The sequence below is a fragment of the Cervus canadensis genome, chromosome 13 (assembly GCF_019320065.1).
Source record: "Cervus canadensis isolate Bull #8, Minnesota chromosome 13, ASM1932006v1, whole genome shotgun sequence".
NCBI classification, from domain to species: Eukaryota; Metazoa; Chordata; class Mammalia; order Artiodactyla; family Cervidae; genus Cervus; species Cervus canadensis.
Genome location: NC_057398.1, coordinates 57,943,423 through 57,962,971, shown reverse-complemented (window position 1 = coordinate 57,962,971; position 19,549 = coordinate 57,943,423). Strand labels below are relative to the sequence as shown.

At 40.2% G+C, this 19,549-nt stretch overlaps 1 long non-coding RNA gene across 1 annotated transcript in view; it reads left to right on the top strand.

The window, feature by feature from the left end:
* Positions 1-14,165, top strand: part of LOC122452375 — an 87,397-nt gene extending 73,232 nt beyond the window's left edge. Inside the window, exon 3 of the long non-coding RNA XR_006272670.1 lies at positions 14,114-14,165. This is a non-coding gene — a long non-coding RNA (uncharacterized LOC122452375). The remainder of the gene's footprint in view (positions 1-14,113) is intronic.
* The last annotated feature ends 5,384 nt before the right edge of the window (positions 14,166-19,549 follow it).

The following is a 19,549-nucleotide window of genomic DNA, read 5'->3' as shown; positions in this document are numbered from 1 at the left end:
ACTGACTCGATGGACATGAGTTTAAGCAATCTCCAAGAGTTGGTGATGGACAGGGAAGCCTGGCGTGCTGCAGTCCATGGGATCTCAAAGAGTTGGACACGTCTGAGTGACTGAACTGAACTGAACAAATATTTCAAGCAGCCTTACAATGGAGAAATTAGAGGTGAATTTTATGGATGATGGGTATTATCAATTGATTTTAGAGTCTAATGATTATAATCCTGTAAGAATGAGATATTTGTGGTACTCTATAAATTTTCATATTTCCTCTCACCCCTTCTTTTGTGTACTTTGTTGTCTGTATCTCCCTTTCCCCTAACATTTTAGCTTTTCTCTGCTTCTTCCAACCTTACTCAGTAATTGCTTTAATACGTAATAATATCAAAGTGTAGTTGTCATTTACAATGAAGAATCTTCTTGAACTCTTTTTTTTTTTCATTCATTTTTATTAGTTGGAGGCTAATTACCTCACAACATTGCAGTGGGTTTTGTCATACATTGACATGAATCAGCCATGGAGTTACATGTATTCCCCATCCCGATCCCCCCTCCCACCTCCCACCTTGAACTCTTAAGACTGGGTTAGGAATCCTTCTTATGTCCCCGTAATACCCTATTCTTGCACCTGAGATAGTTTATACACATTGTAACATCACTACCACTTTATTTGTATAATTTCCAAACATATTTTTGTGACCATTTCTCTGTCTGGTTTGCCATGAGATCCCCTTCTGCCTGGTACCATGCTTGCAACATTCTTGGGGCTCAGAACTATTTGAACCACTTCTGTCACTTCAGATGTCTGTAACGAAGTTTCTTCCCTTTCTTTATTTTCTATACTAGTCTTAGAAGACTGGGAGCAGTATTAATACAATTTGCTCCAGTTTCAGTAGAGATGTTTATCACGGTCTTCATGTCAAGGGTATCTCAGAACTTAATGCAAGTCAATAGAAAAAGTGCATTCTTATGGGGATAGTGGAGAACTTGGAGCCCAGGAGTCAACTTAGGGAGGTGGCTAGCTCTGCTGTGGTCACCTCCAAATGAATATAGCAAACACAGTTCTTTCAGAGGGTCATGACCCGAAGCGTCCAGTCTGGTAGATGGGTTAGCATCAGGATTCTCTGAAGAATGCAACTCCCTAAGCATGGGTCTAAGAAGTTTTTATTAAACGGAAACAGATCTCAAAGAAGCAGTATGGTCTACTTTCTGATTGAGAAGAATGGAGCAGAAATTGGGCAGGGGACCAGGTCTCCAGACCCATATGCTGAGGAGTATTAAGAAGCTTAAACACAGCCCCGAAACTGGTATAGAAACTCCATCAAGTGACCCAGGGATCCAGAGTCAGAGTTGGGCACGATGGCTGTAGTTTATTGGCATGTGAACACCCAGGGGTTACCCGGTCACATTGAACACCATTCTTAAAAGGCAGTAGTCAAATGCCTGTCTTCATAGGACTCCAGGGAAGGGCCAACAGTGGCTTATCTTCTAACAGCTATTTTAAGGGAGCCTTTGGGAAGAAGCTTTGTCTTGTAAACTCTGAGATTGTTTCAAAATGGAATTCAAATTTTAATTACATCGTTTGTAGCAAGTGATTCGGTTACCAGGGCACACACCAAGGAACTCTGGGGAGAGTTTCTGAACAGCACAGGATCCTGAAAGAGAACAAGGCATTTTCTCAGGCATCTAGAAACCAGACTCATTTTTAAATATCAACTCTTGGGTTGCCCATGATCCAATATGTCCCACAGATATAAAAAGATACACTAAAGTGGCCATAAAAACTGTGGCCAAGATGATTGGGCCAAGTTCATAAAATTATTAAATCTGTTTGTTTGATAGGCTATAATTAAAAAGTGATAAATGCTTTTTATACTGAACTGCAATAGAAGACCCAGTAGAATATGGATTATCAAGGCACATCTCTACCTTTGCCCTTTTATATTGTTTTATAATTACCTATTTATGTGTCTGTCTCCTTAATTGGGTCTAATGACCCCCAGATCATGAAACCCTTCAGGAACTAACTTTGTGTTTTCACTCCATAGTACAGTGGCCCACACTTAGTGTGATACAGACCAATAGCTCTCCTCCAAAAACTCTTTTCCTTTTCTTTGGCCACATATGTAGCTTTCTGTGAGTAGTTTGGCATCACTGTAAGTCATGTCTGAAATAGCACTTTGTCCTGAAGCCAGGACAACCAAGTCTTATCCTTTGTATTAATATAAGCAAGTGACATAGACCAAATCTGGCAAATTCCCAATGACTCAGAGCAGTTTGGTGGCAATACAAAACCAGGCTAGCCATGATCACTTTATGAATATTTTCAAGGATGATTTTCCCCTAGAAACCTAACTTGAATAAATGTTGAAATACAGATTCAGTCACCTGGTTATCTGAGATGGTTTTTCTGATAGGAAATGATGTCTTTTAAAGGGTCATAATACATATAGTCAAGGCTATGGTTTTTCCAGTGGTCATGTGAATGTGAGAGTTGGACTGTGAAGAAAGCTTGAGTGCCAAAAAATGGATGCTCTTGAACTGTGATGTTGGAGGAGACTCTTGAGAGTCCATTGGACTGCAAGGAGATCCAACCAGTCCATCCTAAAGGAGATCAGTCCTGGGTGTTCATTGGAAGGACTGATGCTGAAGCTGAAACTCCAATACTTTGGCCACCTGATGCGAAGAGTTGACTCATTGGAAGAGACCCTGATGCTGGGAGGGATTGGGGGCAGGAGGAGAAGGGGACGACAGAGGATGAGATGGTTGGATGGCATCACCGACTCGATGGACATGAGTTTGAGTAAACTCCGGGAGTTGGTGATGAACAGGGAGGCCTGGCGTGCTGCGATTCATGGGGTCGCAAAGAGTCGGACATGACTGAGTGACTGAACTGAACTGAACTGAATATAAAAAATGAAAATTTTAACAATGCGTTCTTACCAGTATGCTTTTCTCTTAGGAAAGATTACAGTAAGGTCTATTAACCCCAGGCAAGCATGCTTTCTAGTCCTTTCCCCCTTTCTTGCTTCTGTTCCTATACTTTATGGATATTATTTCTTCTTCCAGAAATACATCTAGTTCACATTCTTTTAAAAATTCTACTCCATATTCATTTCTGGTAGTAAAAATATTCTGGTCTCGGAAGTACATATTTGTCAGCATAAATCACATTTGATTTTTCCGTTTGTTCTGAGAGTCTTCTAGATCTTGAGTATATGTAATGGTTCTTGTAATGAAATCAGCTTGTTTGAAAATTGGACAAGTAGTTTGCAAACCAGCAGAAAACTTTCCAAGTATAGAAAAAAATCTGATCCAGGGATTGAAATAAATGATGACATTAATGTAAAAGTCTATTTTTCCTCAGTCAAAACAATTAACTTAATTAATAAACACTTACTGAGTTGACATGGTGAGTTAAAAAATAATGACAATAATAAAAAAGCTTTTATTTAGTTTCAAATCAATGATATTAATTTAATTGTTTTTAAACTCATTATTTCTGAACGCAATACTTTTGGAAAATTAACTTCATCATTCTTAAGTCATAAATAAAACTTCTATGTTTTTAAGCAATAAATAAAGCTTCTGTACTTTGATAGGTCATGTCTCTTAATTTACAAATGAGTCATTTTCTTTTGATTATGGCTTATATCCAAGTTAAATTACATTGCAACAAATCACAATGCATTATAGTGAAATCTCCCTCTTGAGTCAGAGACTTTTAATTCTAATTTTCCCTTATTCCAAATAATATTTAATGCAACAGAATCCAAATACAAGGTAAGTTTGACTGATCCCTTAAGAATTTTGAAAAAGTAGCTTGCCTGTATTTATTTATAGTTTTTCTGAGAACTATAATAAGAATGCTTCTTGTGATAAAAGTATAGTGCATATTTAGAAAATAATAGAGTAAAACCAAATATCTAAAACATAAAATAATTGAACTTGTGATTTATGTAGATTAAATGCCTCTTTAATCTTTCTTTTATTGAGATTTTGTTTTGTGAATAGATAGGCATGCCAGACATGTTTTAGAGTGATTACTGTTCTTGAGATCTATCATTATCTTGAATTACAAGTCTGATTCTAGGACCCTAATGAATGTCAATATGCTGAGTCGCTCAGTCGTGTCCAACTCTTTGCGACCCCATGGACTGTAGCCCGCCAGGCTCCTCTGTCCATGGGGATTCTCCAAGTGAGAATCTTGGAGTGAGTTGCCATGCCCTTCTTCAGGGGATCTTCCCAACCCGGGGACTGAACCCCAGTCTCCCACATTGTAGGCAGATTCTTTAGCATTTGAGCCACCAGAGAAGCCCCAAAGTTAGTTGACACCACAGCTGTCTCCCACGGCATCCTAATACAGGGTCTGAAAGGGTTAGTCCCTCAGTCATGTGCAACTCTTTGCAACCCATGGACTGTAGTCCGCTTGGCTCCTCTGTCCCTGAGATTTTCTACTCTAGAATACTGGAGTGGGTTGACATTCCCTTCTCTAGGGTCCCGACCCAGGGATCGAACACAGGTCTCCTGCATTGCAGATTCTTTACCATCTAATCTACCGGGGAAGCAGGCCCCTAACCCTAATGGAAAATTTCTGATCTTTAGTGAGAAGAATCTTGAATGATTAGAAATCTCTAGGCTTCTTCCTTTATAGATTAAGAGTGACTCACCTGATAGAAAATACTAATTCCACACCTTGGGATCACCCAAGATTTTTTTATATTAAGTCACTTGATCAGACATCCTTGTGTGCAGATTATATGAGTTATTAACAGATAACAATGGTGAAATAGAGATTGTTGATTACTATAAGATGAGTTAGAAATAATTCTTAATAATGCAAATGAACTTTTCAATAGACACAATTATATTACTTGTTTGAAGGCATGAAGTTAAAATACTAGTGGTAGTCAATAAGTAAATTGATGAAAACACTGGTACTTAGCAGAGTAAGTTCTTCCTATGAAATGAATTTACCGTATCTTATGGAGACATAGAGTGCCTCTGACCACATAGTGCTTTACAGTCATAGAGAATGAGATGGTCAGATAGCATCACTGACTCAATGGACATGAGTTTGAGCAAACTCCGGAGATAGTGAAGGACAGAGGAGCATGATGTGCTGCAGTCTATGCGGTCGCAAAGAGTCAGACACAGCTTAGCAACTGAACAACAACATAGATGTAGAACCACTAATAAATTATGTTAGGGGAGACTGGAGAAATACATACTCATTCCACTTTATCCAAGAAAGGGGAGAGCAGGGTGTCAGTTGGAGGTGTGTTAGAAAGCTCGAAGGATGGAGAACGTTTTGGAGAATCTCTGATAGAAAAAAGAGAAAAGCTTGTTCAAGTGCCAAACAAACTTTCTTGATATGTTTTGAGCCCACCTAATATTGGAAAACCATAAATGTAGATGCAGTATTGAAATTCCATAAATATTTAAACACTTAATATATGCTTGGATGTTCTAGGCACTGGGGATTCAGCCAAGTCCTCATGGAGTTTGCCTCCTAGGGGGATAAAGAGTTTCTGTGGTTTAAAGAAAGAAGACTGCTTGCTTAGTGGCTTTAGATTGGAGAATTTCAAGAGTTAAGTGTGAAAAAAAAAAAGTTAAGTGTGGAGGAAGGGCAGGAGTTCAGTTCATTTCACTGCAAGAAGTATTTATTGAATATCTATAATATCCCAGCCATCCTGTTAGTTGTTGGAGAATCAAGGATCAAAAAATAGTCTCTGTCTTTTAAGAGCACTTATAGCTTTCTGAGAAAGACAGAAGTGCTAGCAGGTATTGTCACTAGCATGTGGTCAGTATTCTGATGGCCTGGAGGGCAGTGTGTGCAAGGGCAGAGGTCCTTAGCTCAGTCTGGGAAGGGCCTGGGGAGAAGTGTCAGGGGGATGAAAACTAGGTAAGAGGACCCCTGGGCCAAGCCTTCAGACAGCATAGCCAGGCTCAAAGACCTTAAAGTACCTTGTGTGATGCCTGCAGAAAACTGTAAACTAGTTGATACCCTCCAGCATAAAGGATGAGGAAAGCAGTGCCTGGTGATGAGGCTGGTGGAATAGTGAAGAGATCACAGAGCTTCTTGGTGGTTGGTACCAGTAAGAAAATAGACTGTACTGTATAGCACAGGGAACATAGTCAATGTTCTGTGACAGACCATAATGGAAAAGGATATGAAAAAAAAAAAAAAATATATATATATATATATATATACACACACATATGTTTCTCCTGGCAATCTTGATTCCAGCTTGAACTTCATCCAGCCCGGCATTTCTCATGATGTATTCGGCATATAAGTTAGATAAACAGGGTGACAATATAGTCTTGATATACTCCTTTCCCAATTTGGAACCAGTCCATTGTTCCATATCTGGTTCTAACTGTTGCTTCTTGATCTGTGTACAGGTTTTGCAAGAGGCAGGCAAGGTGGTCTGGTATTCCCATCTCTTTAAGAATTTTCCACAGTTTGTTGTGATCCACAGAGTCAAAGGCTTTAGCATAGTCAATGAAACAGAAGTAGATGTTTTTCTGAAATCCTCTTGCTTTCTCTATGATCCAGAGGATGTTGGCAATTTGATCTATGATTCCTCTGCTTTTTCTAAATCCCCTTGAACATCTGGGAGTTCTCAGTTCACGTACTGGTGAAGCCTAGCTTGAAGGATTTTGAGCATTACTTCGCTAGCATGTGACATGAGTGCAACTGTGCAGTAGTTTGAACATTCTTTGGCATTGCCTTTCTTTGGGATTGGAATGAAAACTGACCTTTTCCAGTCCTGTGGCCACTGCCAAATTTGCTGGCATATTGAGTGTAGCACTTTCAGAGTATCATCTTTTAGGATTTGAAATAGGTCAGCTGGAATTCTATCACCTCCTCTAGCTTTGTTTGTGTGATGCCTCCTAAGTCCCACTTGACTTCACATTCCAGGATGTTTGGCTCTAGGGGAGTGATCACACCATCGTGGTTATCTGGGTCATGAAGATCTTTTTTGTACGTTTCTTCTGTGTATTCTTGCCACCTCTTCTTACTATCTTCTGCTTCTGTTAGGGCCATACTATTTCTGTCCTTTATTGAGCCCATCTTTGCATGAAATGTTCCCTTGGTATATCTAATTTTCTTGAAGAGCTCTCTAGTCTTTCCCATTCTATTGTTTTCCTCTATAGCTTTGCACTGATCACTGTGGAAGGCTTTCTTATCTCTCCTTGCTATTCTTTGGAACTCTGCATTCAAATGGGTATATCTTTCCTTTTCTCCTTTGCTTTTCACTTCTCTTCTTTTCTCAGCTATTGGTAAGGCCTCCTCAGACAACCATTTGGCCTTTTTGCATTTCTTTTTCTTGGGATGGTTTTGCCATTGCCTCCTGTACAATGTCACAGACCTCCCTCCATCGTTCTTCAGGTACTCTGCCTATCAGATCTAAACCCTTGAATCTATTTGTCACTTCCACTGTATTTGTCACTTCCACTGTAAGGGATTTGATTTAGGCCATACCTGAATGGCCTAATGGTTTTCCCTCCTTTCTTCAACTTAAGTCTGAATTTTGCAATAAGTCAACTCCTGGTCTTATTTTTGCTGACTGTATAGAGCTTCTCCATGTTTGGCTGTGAAAAATATAATCAATCTGATTATATCAGTAACTTCAGATATGCAGATGACATCACCCTTACTGCAGAAAGCGAAGAGGAACTAAAGAACCTCTTGATGAAGGTGAAAGAGGAGATTGTAAAAGCTGGCTTAAAACTCAACATTAATAAAACTAAGGTCATGGCACCCAGTCCCATCACTTCATGGCAAATAGATGGGGAAAAAATGGAAACAGTGACAGACTTTATTTTCTTGGAATCCAAAATCACTGCACATGGTGACTGCAGCCATGAAATTAAATGATGTTTGCTCCTTGGAAGAAAAGCTATGACCAACCTAGACAGCATATTAAAAAGCAGAGACGTTATTTTGCTGACAAAGGTCTTTATAGTCAAAGCCATGGTTTTTCTAGTAGTCATGTATGGATGTGAGAGTTGGATCATAAAGAAGGCTGAGCTTCAAAGAATTGACAACTTTGGACTGTGGTGTTGGAGAAGACTCTTGAGAGTCCCTTGGACAGCAAAGAGATCAAACCAGTCAATCCTAAAGTAAATCAGTCCTGAATATTCATTGGAAGGACTGATGCTGAAGCTGAAACTCCAATAGTTTGGCCACCTGATGCAAAGAACTGACTCATTAGAAAATATCCTGATGTTTGGAAAGATTGAAGGCAGGAGAACAAGGGGACGACAGAGGACAAGATGGTTGGATGACATTACCAACTCAATTGACACGAGTTTGAGCAATCTCCAGAAATTGGTGAAGGACAGGGAAGCCTGGTATGCCACAGTCCATTGGGTCATTAAGAGTCAGACACAAATTAGCAACTGAACAACAACAGTATAACACTGGCCTGTTTCCTGCTAGTGAAATTTATAGTTCTGTATGCCTTTATTTTTGCAAAATATTTTTGCCAACATTGTCACAGTTCATCATCAGAACATCCCTTTGAGCCATAAACAGTGCTTTTCCCCTTGGTTTACAGATGAGGAAACAGTTACAGAGATGAAATGTTTTTCTCCAAGTCTTATAGGTAGTATTGGCAGAACTGGGCTAAAAATTGAGATTTCTGTTTTTTTCTTTTCTTTTTTATTTGTTTGGAGAACAGAAAAATTTGTTGCAGGGCCAAAAAGAAAAATGGGTAGCTCGTGCCTAAAAACCTCAGACTTCAAAAACTGACTTTTCAGGAAATAGAACAGGTAAGGGTCCTGTCTTATTTTATATATCAGAGGCAAGCATTTGGTTTATATAATTTTCTAATACAAAATGTGGTTGCTTTTAGAACTAATTTTGGCCCATTATCTTCTTGAATCTTTCAGAATCAAGAAAAAACTCAAATGTAGATTTTTTTTCAAAACCTTGTTAGCTACAATCTTGAATCTGGGAGAGAAGATGTATCTCTTTAGGCATAGTTTTATACTTAGTAAAATGAGACATGTTTAATTTTATTTTTAAAAAGAAATTAAGGCAAAAGGAGAATATTTTGCATCATCTGTGTATCAGGGTGTGCTGACTTTTTTTTTGAATATAAATATCTATCAAGGAGTCATAAAAATTCAACAACCTTCATGCTCAGTTTTAAAAGCTAATTTTTGGAGTTTGCTCCAAGATACCAAAAATATTTGTACGCTTTTTCATACACTAGTAAATCTCACATTCAGAGATGCCTAGATGGTATTCATTTAGAAATGTGTGATCATTACCAAGTGGGACAGTCACATTCTTGCCTTTGTGAACCACTTCATACCACTTCCCAATGGGTGATGCAGTGGAGTTACTGTAGGTAACTCCAGTAGGTAATGACCAGTAGGTAAATCATTAAAGTCAAGAAAGAAGTGATTTATTTAAAATTCCTCTTTTTGCTGCTAGTCATAGGCAAAGGAAGCTGCCCAGATGGTTTCTACTTCTCTTATTTTCATTTTTTCCCCCTAAGCTTTCTCTTAAATTGTCATTTACTGCCAATGGTGTCAAATGTGTTATCCCTTGTTAAGAATAAACTTTATTGAACTGGAAATCTCATCCTTTTACTATTTATTAATATAGTTTTAGAAGAATCCTCCCATTTTGGTTGGTAGCTGCTCAGTTGGGTTTCAATGTGATGCACTTGTTGGCTCTTTAGTCCCATGGGGACTGTGCTGAGACAGACTTACCCTGGCTTCCTTTGAACACAGAAATGAAAATCAATAAACAATTTGAACTTCTTCAAGGAGAATTTTTCTTCTCTAATGAATATACAAGCTTGGTTACAGCTTAATTCAAAGATTGAATTTAGTGAGTGTTTTTGAATGCACTATAAGCATGACAAACACAAACCTCAAACAGCATGCCTCACAGGGAGACAATGCTTAAAAAAAATTCATACTCTCCCATTCCAAGTCCACATAAAAATGAGACAACTCATCTGTAGTAATATTTACTTGAACCAGTTTTGAGACATGGCCCAGGGAATGCCCAGTCATATTATGTGTGCTGTCTTCACATGAAGATTTTGAAAGCAAATATATGGACAAACAAAAAACAAATATATGGACAAAAAAAAATATATGGACAAACAAACAAAAATATTAAATTAAACAAATATTTTATCACTTAGGATTTTGTTATCTTTTAAGTGGAAGAAGATTCAACTCTGGCCTTAGTTAAGTCTTGACCCAGGGGCTCATCTGGTGTTACTACGATCCACTTCTTTGTGTCCCTCTGTTCCTTCTTCTGTGTGTTAAGCCGTGAAGTCATTCAGTTGTGTCCGACTCTGCGATCCCATGCACTGTAGCCTACCAGGCTCCTCCATCCATGAAATTTTCCAGGCAAGAGTGCTGGAGTGGGTTGCCATTTCCTTCTCCAGGGGATCTTCCTGACCCAGGGATCGAACCTAGGTCTGCCCACATTGCAGGCAGACGCTTTACCATCTGAGCTACCAGGGAAGCCCATAATCGTATGTTAACTTCAGCCTTATTCTTCACTTCAGAGCAAGGCACTCCCACATGACACCGAAATACCTCCCAAGGTAATGAGCTAAGCTTCCCCCCCACCCTCACAATAATTGAAAAAGAGCCTAGATCCTGTTTCTCATTGACCTGATTAGGGTCCCGAGCTCACTGTTATCTCTAAAGCAGGAGGGGTAGGATACACTGATTGACTGAAGGCTATCTGAGTTCACCCCTTGAATTAAGGATGGTAACAACCCCAAGCAAGTCTTCAAGTGTTTGCCAGAAGTGATTTTTCTGAAAGAATTTGAGGAAATAGTTCCCCAAAAGAGTGGCGAGAAAGTACTGTATGATCAAAACCACAGATAGAGGACAGGAAAACAGATTTGAGAAATGGTTGAATAAATTAATTAGTTAATGGTACTATTAGAAACATCATTTAAAATGTGGTAATAAGTTGGGCTGTGACTGTAATTCATCACCAGTGACTTATAATATTAAACATATATGTTAATGGATGATGACACTTTTGAAAGTTTTAAGAATAAAGATATGACTGTATAAATACCAATTCAATACCGTAAATGCAACTAATTACTTACTTGTAAAGTCTATTATTAAATGCCTGTGAAAAATAAGGATTTCATTCCTCTTACTGTAAATGACTTCCAAGACTATATCCTTTGTCTTCATAGTATTTTATCATTAAGTTTCTAATTTTCCTGCATGATTTAACAATATACACAGTGGAACCATGATAGGGAAAAAGCATTGCATTTCCCTCCTCACCTCCCATTTTTCTCTGGCAACAGAGAAGGAACATGTAGAAAGAGAAAGTCATAAGACTGACCTTTCTTTATCTTGTTAAATCCAGAGACAACATCCTTGTGCTGGTTTATGACAAGAGGCCAGTTGAAAAATCCACAAGTAAGATAATCTGTTGATTAATGATGGCTGGCAGTTTTGGAATTTACAAATGGAAACAAACCACATCTTCCTGACCCTGCTGATAAGATTTTCAATTCTTTATTCTAGTCCCAGTTTCTTGCATTTGACTCATGTCTACTGGCAGTATGTGTGGTGGTTTTGCAAATGGTTATAAGTTCATCAACACCTCCTTCTAAATGTTTTTGTTGTTGTTGTTTAGTTGCTAGGTAATGTCCAAATCTTTTGTAACCCCATGGACTGTAGCCCACCAGGCTTCTCTGTCCATGGGACTTTCCAGCAAGAATACTGGAGTGGGTTGCCATTCCCTTCTCCAGGGCATCTTCCCAACCCAGGGATCAAACCTGCATCTCCTGCATTGGCAGGCGGATTCTTTACTGCTGAGCCACCAGGGAAGCCTGTCCCTCTAAATGTTGGAGCCCAATTCCCATCCTCTTGCATATGGCTTGGCCTTACTTCTAACAAATAGAAGATGACAAACATGATAGTATACCTACTTTAGGTCATTAAAGGTATAGCAGTTTCCTCCTTGATTTCTCTTTCTCCTTTCTCTTTCTACCTCGTGCTGGAAGCCAGTGGCCATTTGATAACAACACTTCAGAAGCCCTGTGACGAGGTCCTGTGCTAAGAAACAAAGGCCCTCTGCCTACTGCTGAAGGAGGAAACAGACAGAACAGGCTTCATCTTGAAAGCAGGACTCCATCTTGGGCCGGACTGTGGAATTTGAGCTATATGCTAGTACCTATGGAAGTGACATATCAACTGGAAAACCAGACCCCCCAGGTCTAAGAGCCCCAGGGCTTGTACCTAGACTCTCCGTCACCTAAAAGAATACCCTAATTATCTGTGTAACCGAATAGAATCATAAATTATATTATGCTTATTGGGGTATGATCATAGGCCTATTGATAATTGTCTACTGTTAACTACCTAGGCTTAAGGCATATGAATCACAAGTTAACTTTGTATCTTTCTCTTCCTTTGTTCAGACTAGTTTCAAGGAATTTGGGGGGGTGGGTTTGGGCACATACACTTAGGGTATATAAGGTTTTCACAAAAACTGGTCGGGATGCTTGACTAAGAGGAGACTCTGCCTTGGGCCTGCTGGTGTAATAAGTGGCACTCCGCTATCTGCATTGTCCTTTTGAGTGAGTTTGTTTCCCGGAAGCATGGCTATAACACTGCCAGCTAGAGAGAGAGGTTCCCCACCTAGAGCCATGTGAGTGAGTCACCTTGGAAGTGGCTCCTTTAGCCCCCGTTCATCCAGCTGAAACTTCTGGCCGTATCTTGACCTCAGTCTCATGAAAGACCCTGATCTCGAACCAGTTGGCTAAACTCTTTCCCAATCATTACCTGTAGAAAATGTGTGAGATAATAAACGTTTGTTGCTTTAAACCACTTGCGGGATTCATTGGGGGTTATGTTTGGGAATCTTATTCCCTGTTGCTCATCAAGATACAGACTCTCCTGACATGTGTTGTTGTTCAGTCACTAAGTCATGTCCTGCTCTTTTGCAGCCCCATAGACTGTAGCCCTCCAGGCTCCTCTGTCCCTGGAATTTCCCAGACAAGAGTACTGTAGTGGGTTGCCATTTCTTTCTTCAGGGGATCTTCCCAAACCAGGGATCGAACCTGCGTCTCCTGCATTGGCAGGGAGATTCTTTACCAATGAGTCACGAGGGAAGCCCCTCATGACATGTATTGACCAATAAATTAATCAAGCAGTCAACCAATTGAGCATATATTTACTACTTACCCCTTCCATGCCCGGGATAATCTCCAATCTAACCGCAATACCTTCCTTACCCCATCTTATCTTCTTTACATGATTTTTCTAGTAAGTAGCACACAGTTGAGCACATAATTTTGCTTTAAGGAACTTCTCTCTGTGACATTTGGCCAATTTCCCCAAAGGCAGAGATCTTCCTATTTTAAAATATTTCTGTAAAGTAATTAGCCTCCAACTAATAAAAATAAATGAAAATAAATAAATAAAATAAAATATTTCTGAATGCATTTCTGGACTCAGAAGAAGTCTTGATGAATTGAAGTAGCAATTTAGTCCCTTCAAGTTGCTTGACTCCCAAGGAAATTAAATAAATGACTCTTTCAGAGCAAGTACTTTTTTGCAGTCTTAGGAGAGAGGAGTCAGTTTTCCCCATTCCGGTCACTTCCTGCTTTACCCCTTGTGGAAAGCAGTTATTGGCAAACAGTTTCTGTAAAGGGCCAGAAAGTAAAGAGTTTGGGTTTATCGGGGCATATGCAACTACTCAGCTGTATTTTGATGGTGTGAACGCAGTGGTAGACAATAAGTAAATTAGTGGACGTGATGTGCCCCAGTAAAAGTTTATTTACGAACATAGGTGCTAGGACAGTTTTGGCCCCTCGGCTGCTGTTTGTGGACCCACGCCCTAGGGTGGTCTGTCCCAACATTGTTGCATCATAAGCATCACCTGGAAAGCTTGTTTTACAATAACCACATCTCTGTGAAAATGTGTTTGGACTAAGCACCTCCATTGTTCCTTATAATCTGACAAATTTAGAAGCCCTAGAGAAATGAATCAAACCTGTGGTTTCCTTTGTACCAGGGGATGCTTTCTCCTATGAGATGTGAAATGAGAATGTGATGCAAGAATCACAAATTGCATTTCTTTGTTTCTTAGGCCACTCTGTGAGGCAAGTATGATCTCAGTTTCCTGACGAGGGATCTAACCCCACCACCTGCAGTGGAAGCAGAGAATCTTAACCATTGGTCCACCAGGTGAGTCCCACAAACCACATTCTTTGATGTAGGATTTCTCCGCTTTCATGAGGCTACACAATCTAAGGACTGGCTATTGTGTTTCTCATAAATACATGGCTGAATTTCTTTTTATTATTATTATTTTTTTTATTAGTTGGAGGCTAATTACTTCACAACATTTCAGTGGGTTTTGTCATACATTGATATGAAATGGCTGATTTTCTTATGGTAGGAATGACAACAACAGGTAAAATCACTTCCCCCATTTCATTAAGGAAAAATCAATGCCCCAGGAAAATTTCTGGACTTCCCACTTGGTTTGAAGGATGCAGTCCCCTTAACTGTTCTTCTACACAACGTGTAGTTTTCTTAAAATGATAGTTGCTTTGCGAGATTAAGATTTTTTAAGACACAGAATTCAGATACATAATATCAAACGAGGCATAGGGCAGAAACACTTAAATCTGTCCAAAGCTTGACCCAAGAGATGGCTCATATCTATAGCATTATGCTCCGATTTCAAATGTGTGGTTCATTTGTTAAAAATAAACTTACAATTGCAATTTTTGAAGGAGTTTCCTATATGTATTCTGGGACTCTTGTTCTAGTCCAAATTAGTGAGATACAGTATATCCTGGGTTGGGACGATCCCCTGGAGAAGGAAATAACAACCCACTCCAGTGTTCTTGCCTGGAAAATCCCATGGACAAAGGAACCTGGTGGGCTACTATCCATAGGGTTGCGAAGAATCAGACATGACTGAAGTAACTTGGGATGGACAGAGTACATTAAGATTGCCTTTCTTTTCGTTGTTTATTGAGTACATGTGTTTTATAATTTCAGCAAATATCAGCAAGGAGCAAACTAACCCTATTAATTGCCCCCAGGGCTCCCACTCAACTCTTTGGGTGTCACAAAGCAGAACTGTAGCTAGATTTGTAGAGAGTACGTGGTTGACAATATGGACATCTTGCACTGGAACTCTTTTATCGTGGGAGGCTGTCCTGTGCATTGTATGTATGCTGGTTTTCAGCCTTCATTGCTTCTATTTGCTGGATTCCAGTAGCTCTCTCAAGTTGTGACAATCAACAATGTCTCCGGATCCTGCCAAATGTCCCCGGCTGGGGGTGGGAGGGGAGGGCAGGAAACATCCCTGTTAAGAACCATTGTTGTCAAGACTGTGTGAATACCGGAAGCTAAATGAAGAAGTGGGACAGCTTCCCAGACTTCTCATATTAAGTCCCTGCCCTCAGACTCTCCTAAAATCCTTAGATAAGGAAAAGATGGGCTCATTCAAGCTGTAATTATTCAGGTAATTGACTCAATGTTCCTCTTTGCTTTCAATGTGCGAACACCAGCAGCGAGACTTAGCTCTCCTGGGAACTGTGCGAGACTCCATTCTTCAGGAACACCTGGGGACCATCATGTGTTGGCTCCCTCAGTAATAAGTTTCCAGCACCCAGATGTTAGAAAAACCATTTATACACACTGACCCAGGCTCGCTGCGTTTTAATAAATCTGCACCCAGAGAATGCCAGGGAGTATGAGGAAGAACTAGGCAGCATACACCATCTGGTGTTTTTAAAAATACATGCCATGAGCCCAATTAAGAATTTATTTTTAGGCTATTTATGAATGAGTTGATTTTGAATGAAACAGGAGCAACCTAACCCTAAAATAAATAAATGAACTAGCTCAAAATTTTCTTTGAAATTGAATTTTAAAGTGTGATTTCATAATAATGGGATTTTAGAAGACAACCTAAGACTTTGCATGAGTTGAATTGTGTCCTCCCTGCAAAAAATTCATTTCTCGAAGCTCTAACCCCTCAGTATTTCACAAAGTAATCATATTTGGCACTAAAGTCTTTAAAGTGGGAATTAAGTTAAATAAGGTCACCAGTGTTAGCGTGTTAGTCACTCAGTCGTGTTTGACTTTGCAATTGCATGGACTGTAGCCCGCCAGGCTCCTCTGTCCATGGAATTCTCTAAGCAAGAATATTGGAATGGGTAGCCATTCCCTTTTCCAGGGGTTCTTCCCAACCCAGGGATTGAATGTGGGTCTCCTGCATTGCAGGCAGACTCTTAACCACCTGAGCCATCAGAGCAAGCCCTAATTCATTAGTGTGGGCCCTAATTCAATGGCTGGTGTCCTTATAAGAAGAGATTTGGACACAGATGCATGCAGCACAGGGAACATAACAAGAAGGCACCCTTTTTCAAGTCAAGGGGAAAGGCCGCCAAAGAAATCAAACCCGCTGACACCTTGCTTTTGGACTTCTAGCCTCCAGAATTGTCAGAAAATCCATTTACCTTGTTTAAGCCACTACATCTATGGTATTTGGTTATGGTAGTTCTGCTGCTGCTGCTGCTGCTAAGTCGCTTCAGTGTGTCCAACTCTGTGCGACCCCATAGACAGCAGCCCACCAGGATCCCCCGTCCCTGGGATTCTCCAGGCAAGAACACTGGAGTGGGTTGCCATTTCCTTCTCCAATGGTAGTTCTAGCAAAGCAATATAGTGAGTTCTGTAACCCATTTGTTCCCTAACCTGCAAATAAGGGTTGTAAGTATAGGAAAATGGCCAAGAAGTGACCACTTCCTTGAAAGTGCCTCTCTCTACTCCCCACCCAAGTCAAGATAGTAAATCAGAAGCAGATCATGTTCCTGATGCAGTAACAGAGATGAGTAATCTCATTAAAAACTAGAAAGATAGAGCCACGGTGGTATCTCATCTATCTGTTTAGTTCGCTTGTTTGGTCTCAGCAAAACCTAATGGATCTTAGCAGATGATAGTGAACTTCCGTAAACTAGTTGATAGACTCAGTTGCAACCATTATCTGGATATGGTATCATCACTGAAGAACATGAACCACACAGCCCCTTGTACTTGGTACATGTGTATTAACTGACAAATTATTTTCTCTCAGAACTCTAATAGAATCAAAAGCAGTTTGCATTTACATGACAAGGACAAGAGTATACCTTTTTATCTTTTTCCTGATCTCTTAACTTATCCTGCTTTTTTAACATAATATAATCCATGGGGACCTTAATCATCTTTACATTGTATATAATATCACAAAGAGAACTCTGTTGATGATATCATGCTAACTGGCCTTGAGAAAGTAGGAAATAGTTATAGTCTTGGTAAGACATCTGCCTGCCACAGAGTTTGAGAAAACCATGAAGATCCATGGACCTACCAAACTGGGGAAGATTTTAGTTTAGTGGCCCTGGGCATGCTGGCATATCCTCTCTAAGACTGTAGTACTTTGTTCCTTATACCAATAAGAAGGGCTTCCCTGATAGCTCAGTTGGTAAATCCACCTGCAATGCAGGAGACCCTGGTTCAATTCCTGGTTCAGGAAGATCTGCTGGAGAAGGGATAGGCTGCCCACCCCAGTATTCTGGCCTGGAGTATCCCATGGACTGTATAGTCCATGGGTTCTCAAAGAGTCAGACACAACTGAGTGACTTTTACTTTACTTTCCACCTGTACAATTAAGAAACAAGCCAAGTAACTGTTAGATCCCTTTGGATTCTGGAAGCAAGATTACCCTGAATTTGGGAATACTGCTGTGATCCATTTACAATTTTTTCTGGTTTTGAATGAAGCACAGAGCAAGAGGGAGTTCTGTGTGGTTCAGTGCAGTTACCTTCTCTGATGCCTGGCAAATCCTGATCCTATCAAATCCTATGGTGCTCCAGTTGTCTGTAATGGATAAGATTGCTCTGTGGCATTTCTAGCATGCTCCTGGAGGAGAGTCAAAGTTAGAACCTTAGGGTACTGGGATAAGATTGTACTGCATGTGGTGAAGTACCATTCTGTGTTTTTAAAACAGCTCCCGATTAACTACTTGGTCATCAAGGACACAGAGCATCTGACCCCTGAGCTCAAGTGACTCTTTGGAGCCACTCATTATGAATTAAGCATTATTCAATTCACTGAATTATACACTGGGATGGACCCAGCAGCTGGTCATTATGGTATGGAAGTGATGCATCCAGAACCAGCTCAAGCAGATCCAGAAAGCACAGATGAATTATATGCAGAGACAGTCCAGACTCCCTCATAACCCACTTGTGTTTTTCCACAATGGAGCTTCCTTCAACCCATACCATGCCCTCATTGCTGATATGTGTGTCTGTGTTGGGCAATGAAGGGTGATTCGCTTATGATCAACCAACAGAAGAGCAAAAAAGACATAGGGCTAGTTAATAGGCTTGAAAAAATGTTGGCTGTGATTGAAATGGTTTGCATTACAGCCCCAGTGGTTTGCATTGAGCCCTCGAGAACAGCAGGAAAGGGGAATCTTCCTAGTAGGTGGAGCTTGGAGATGTACACTTAGTTGTACCCTTTGTATGAATGGAAGTGGTCTGAATTCCAAAATACAAAATGTGTATTGATTCCTGTTGTTGTTCAGTCACTGAGTCATGCTTGACTCTGCAACCCCATGGACTACAGCACACCTGTCCTTCACCATCTCCCAGTGTTTGTTTAAACTCATGTCCATTGAGTCAGTGAGCCTATCTAACCATCTCATCATCTGCTTCATTCTTCTCATTTTGCCTTCAGTCTTCCCCAGATCAGGGTCTATGAGCTTCAGCATCCATCCTTCCAGTGAATATTCAGGGTTGATTTCCTTTAGGATTGACTAATTTGATTTCCTTGCAGTCTAACAGACTCTCAGGAGTCTTCTCCAGCCTCTAGCAACACAATTCAAAAGCGTCAATTCTTTGGCACTCACCCTCCTTTATGGTCCAACTCTCACATCTGTACATGACTACTGGAAAAACCACAGCCTTGACTATACCTTTGTCGGCAAAGTGATGTCTCTGCTCTTTAATACGCTGACTAGGGTGGTCATAATTTTCCTTCTAAGGAGTAAGCGTCTTTTAATTTCATGGCTGCAGTCACCATCCACAGTAGTTTTGGAGCCGAAGAAAATAAAATCTATCGCCACTTCCAGTTTTTCCCCTTCTATTTGCCATGTGCAGAGTACATCATGAGAAATGCTGGACTGGATGAAGCACAAGCTGGAATCAAGATTCCTGGGAGAAATATAAATAACCTCAGATATGCAGATGACACCACCCTTATGGCAGAAAGCAAAGAGGACCTAAAGAGCCTCTTGATGAAAGTGAAAGAGAAGAGTGAAAAAGTTGGCTTAAAACTCAACATTCAGAAAACTAAGATCATGGCATCTAGTCCCATCACTTCATGGCAAACAGATGGGGAAACAACAGAAACAGTGACAGACTTTATTTTGGGGGGCTCCAAAATCACTACAGATGGTGACTGCAGTCATGAAATTAGAAGACGCTTGCTCCTTGAAAGAAAAGCTATGACCAATCTA